The following is a 4,898-nucleotide window of genomic DNA, read 5'->3' as shown; positions in this document are numbered from 1 at the left end:
AGGGAGTTCACCAAAATCCTCACCCTTTACAAACTAAGAGGAACAAATTGTTGCTTCATTCACATTTTGGTCTTCCTGTGGTATGGTATCCCCCTTCAGTCTATTGTTTGTTTTGCTTTATCTTTGACTCCAACAGAGATCAAAATACATTTTTTTTTGGAATTATAGTTTGGCAATATGCTGGCAAATGGGAAAACACATAAAGCAAATTTTTTCCACAATGCTTTTAATATTGAGACAGATTTTTATCTAACAGAGCCGACAGAATGTAACATGAGTGCACCAGCAGCCCAGAGCTGTAAACACAGCTTCCTGATGACATATCCCTAGGGGGACAGATCATACAGTTTCTATATTATTCAGCTTGTTATTCTACTGGCACAGAACCGATTTTTGCTTCAGAAAAATGTTTCTTTTCTGAAACTCCAGCTGTCCCTCATTCATAAAGTGGTGTTTTAATAAGGTGGTTGTTTAGTACGAAACAATGATAGCGCTAATAATGAATCACTAACAGTACAGCACACTTCTTATCATGGATGGTCTACTTTACGCCAAACAGCTGGAGGAAACGTGGGGGAAAATGCAATCAAGCATTTAAATATCATAGCTGGATGTTTCCAAACATAAGTATCCAGATGCTTAGCTTTGTGGAGGTAATATGTTTGATTGCCTGCTTTTTAAAATATTTTATCTGAATCTTTTGATGTTCTGTAGGTGCAGTCATGTACTCTTCTTCATTTTCAGTATGCTGAATGATTTTTCTGATCATGGATAATCAGAAAAACAGTAATGCTCAAGACTAGCTGAGACTAGGCTTGGCAGGAATTGTGTGAGCTGAAGGAGAAGAGGATGACATGAGACTTGGACTGTGGTTAAATGGGTCCCTCTCCTGGCTAATGTATATGGAAGCAGGCACCTTTTAAAGACATCAGCTGAAGCAGATTCAGTTTTCAGTTAAGGGATATATAACAATTATGATGTTCGGTGGAAGAACCAGATTCTCTTGTCTGCCCTGAGACCCAGAGGCTGAATAACCAGGAACTTCCAGAGATATTCGGTTCTCAGAAAGAAAGCTCTCCAATATGCCATTGAGGATACTGGCTTAAAAGAAGTCTGTTCTTACCAGGCCAAAGTAGAGCTCTTCTCTTCCTCAGACAGATGCCTCATTAGGCAAAATTAAAAATCTAGGAAAATAGAGTACTTTTTCTTTTTAGGATCTCAGAGTACCCCGCTCAAATGAACTCATGCTTCCCAGTACACTTCTCCAATACCAGTTACTGGTACTTATAATGAGAGTCATTGCCAAATGCTTCACTAAATGAAAACCCCTGAAAATTAATTATCTCATCAAAGATGGCTCACTTTCAGAACCAGATTCATACGTCTTGGCACTAAAATAAATGCCAACTCCCTCCTAAGAATGAAAGGAAAAATAGTCATTTACTGACATGTCCCTGCAGGAATCAATAACATTACAGATCATAGAGGAGACAAGAATAACCTGGGCATATTAATAACTCCGCCGACTCACTGATTTGAGATGACTAGTTAAATAGCATTCTGCACTGATGAGGACTCCATGGCACCAGGAACAATGTCATCATTAACATGTGAGACTGTTTAGCATTTTGAACACTTCACTCATAAAGAGAACTTAACACAGGACTATTTATTGGGCTTTAGACAGATGGTTTAATGTTTTTTTAGCCTTCAGCCTATCAGACCACCCGTGGTTTCCTTCAGCCAAGGGCTTTTAAAAAATAATTGGTCTACAGCAATTTTCTAACAAGTCTGACTGCAGTATATTTTTCTAAATCTTTTTTTTACCCTTAACTATCCCTTACAGTGGTTTGTGGTTGACAGACTTCTCTGTCTGACACTGATTCCTCACATATAAGTAATTACTGACATAAAAGATGAAGGGGCTGAAATTTCATCATTAATGGTTTCTTTGCTATAGAAAAAGCTATTTAGAAATGATTATTTTGGAAAACAGTTCTTCCCTAATTAGACATTGCCTGACACTCTAGAAGATATTTCCCAAAAATCTTTCAATACAGGAAATGACAACCCAACATAGATGGGTAACTGTGGGTGGCAGAGGATGCATTGCACCAAGCATGTATGTGTTCATCTTAAAATGGTAAAGAGGGTCAAATGTGCCTCTGTGTGGGGAATATGTGAGTGGGCTTAGGAAGGAATAAAGTGGCTGTGGATCCCTGCTCTTATTGTCAAAGTGAGAGACCAGTACAATGGAAAAGCAAGCAGGACGTGGTTTTATAGTGCAGAGATCTTAATAACCACCTGCACCACCCTGGCCACTGGTCAGCTCTTCAGGTCCCCTTCTATGGGTCCTTTTAGTGAAACAGCATGGTCCAGAGGCCCAGAAACTGTGGACTGGCTCAAATGGATGTTTATTTGCATATTCTTCTGTATGTAGCTTCCCCGGTAGGGTTATGAAGAGGCATGCTTAGGCTTGGGGCAGAGAAAAGCAAGTATACAGCAGAGAGGACTTAGTGATGAGATGTTCTAAGGGGAAAAGAGTCTTCTGACTGCGCACTCGGGAGGGCTTGAGAAGCCTGAAAGTCTTAGTGCAGAGCTCGCGATTGGCTTTTCTCTTTAAGGAATAAATGTCTCGCAGGAGGCTCAGATTTCCTGCTGACACTTCATGCAGGGTTGGATTGGAGTACTTGCTGATTCTATGGTTGCTGCTAGTGTCAGGATTTTGCACCGATACTGTCAATTTCTTCACCTGTGAGGAAGACGCCCCCCGGCACCAGCATTGGTGTTTGTTTGATCACGTCCAGTGTAACTCCCAGCGCGAGGTGCCAAGTCAGTTTCAGCTGATTAAATAATTCAACAGCTCTCTGATCGGGGTGCGCGAGGGCTACCGGCAGCTGACCGTCGGGGACGCGTGGAACGCGAGTGGCTAGGCCCCGCAGTGCGTGCTGGCCTTCGATGTGGTCAGCTTCTCGCAGGAACAGTTCCGGCTAGTGCACGTGGAGGTGGAGGTGAGGGACGTCAACGACCACGTGCCGCGCTTCCCTGGGCCCAGATCCCGTGGAGGTGTCCAGGGCCGTGGGCACGCACCCTGGAGGTGCAGGTGGACTAGGACGTGGGCGCCAACGGGCTGCAGAGCTTGCGTCTGGACGAGCCGCACAGCCCCGTCCGCGTGGAGCTGCAGAAGCGCACTGACGGCGCTCAGTGTGTGGACCTGTTGCTGCTGCAGGAGCTGGACCGCGAAAGCCAGGCCGCCTACAGCCTGGAGCTGGTGGCCCTGAACGGCGGCCGCCCGCTGCTCTCCGCCACGGCCGTCTTCACTGTGTGCACCCTGGGCGCCAACGACCACAGCCCGGCCTTCCCGTAGGGCACAGTGGCCGAAGTGGAGCTGGCGGAGGCACGCTAGTGGGCTCCCTGCTTCTCGACCTGGACGCGGCCGACCCCGAAGAGGGCCCTAACGGCAACGTGGTGTTCGCTTTTGGCGCCCGCACCCAGCCGGAGGCGCGCCGCCTCTTTCGGGCCGCCTCACCCTAGCCGGGCCCGTGGATTACCAGCGTCAGGATACCTACGAGCTGCACGTGCCGGCGCAGGACTGAGCTGCCGCCTCCAAGTCATCGTGCGCATCCGCGATGTCAATGTCAACGCGCCCGACATCGCCATCACCCCGCTGGCCCCCCGGGCGCGCCGGCTGCCTCCCCCCTCGCCGCTGCCGCCGCTGCCCTCGGGGAAGCGGACGCTAGCTCGTCGGTGGAAGCCGGGACGCCCAAGGCTGGCGCCACCTCTATGGTGCTGGAGGGGGCGGCGCGCTAAAGCCCGGTGGCTCTGGTTAGCACCTCGGACAGGGACTCGGGAGCCAACCGGCGGATGAGCTGCGCCCTCTACTGGCACGTGCACTTCCGGCTGCAGCCGGCCTGGTGGTGACCGCGGCGTCGCTGGACCGCGAGCGCATCGCCGAGTACAATCTGACGCTGGTGACTGAGGACCGCGACGCGCCCCTGCTGTGCACCAGGAGGCCCTACACGGTGCGCGTGGGCTACGAGAAAGACAACGCGCCGCTCTTCACGCGGCCGGTCTATGAGGTGTAGGTGAGTGAGAATGCCCCGCCCAGCGCCTACCTGGCTACGGTGGCGGCCCGGGACCCGGACCTGGGCCGCAACGGCCAGGTCACCTACAGGCTGCTGGAGGCCGAGGTGGGCCGCGCCGGGGGCGGTATGTCCACTTAGGTCTCGGTGGACCCAAAACCAGGAACTGTGCCCTCGACGGCACTTTGACTGCGAGGAGCTGGTGGAGATGCAGCTGCGGCTGGAGGCACTAGACGGCTGCTCTCAGGAGCTATGGGGCCTGGCCGTAGTGCGGCTGCAGGCGGAGGACCAGAACTACCACGCGCCCCGCCTGGTGGCGCCACTGCTCCTCAGTGGCTCAGCCCAGCTGCCTCTGCTCTGGGCTACGTGCTGACCCGTCTGCGGGCAAAAGACGCGGAGGAGGGCGCCAACGCCGAGCCGACTTACATAGTCCTCCGCAGCGACGGCGGCCCCGGGGTGCTGGCGCTGCACCCGGCTTCGGGCGCCACCTAGCGCAGAAGTGGTGCTGATGCCGCCGCCTCACGAGGGAGGGGAGCCATGCATCAGGCAGGGAATGGGAGGGCAGCTTGAATCCTCCCTGTTCTGGTCGGTGTTTTGGCCAGCGGCTGCGTCCTTCTGCTAGTGGTCATCATCACTGTGACTTGTTCTTGCCAAGGCAAGGCTAGGACGCTGGTGAAGAAGCTCCATGAGCACTCCCCAAGCAGATTTGAGGCAACGAGTGACCACGCTGGTCCACGTGTCAGAGCCATAGGGACTGACTCTGGGGGCTTCCGCTCCGGGTTCTTCGCAGACACACGTCCAGTTTCCATTTCCGGG

General features: G+C 51.9%; 1 pseudogene; it reads left to right on the top strand.

The window, feature by feature from the left end:
- Positions 1-2,630: 2,630 nt before the first annotated feature.
- Positions 2,631-4,574, top strand: LOC104672470 (annotated as a pseudogene).
- Positions 4,575-4,898: the final 324 nt, after the last annotated feature.

This window comes from Rhinopithecus roxellana, chromosome 18 (genome assembly GCF_007565055.1).
Source record: "Rhinopithecus roxellana isolate Shanxi Qingling chromosome 18, ASM756505v1, whole genome shotgun sequence".
NCBI lineage: Eukaryota > Metazoa > Chordata > Mammalia > Primates > Cercopithecidae > Rhinopithecus > Rhinopithecus roxellana.
The sequence above is the reverse complement of the archived record's forward strand: the minus strand, read 5'-3'. Positions and strand labels throughout refer to the sequence as shown.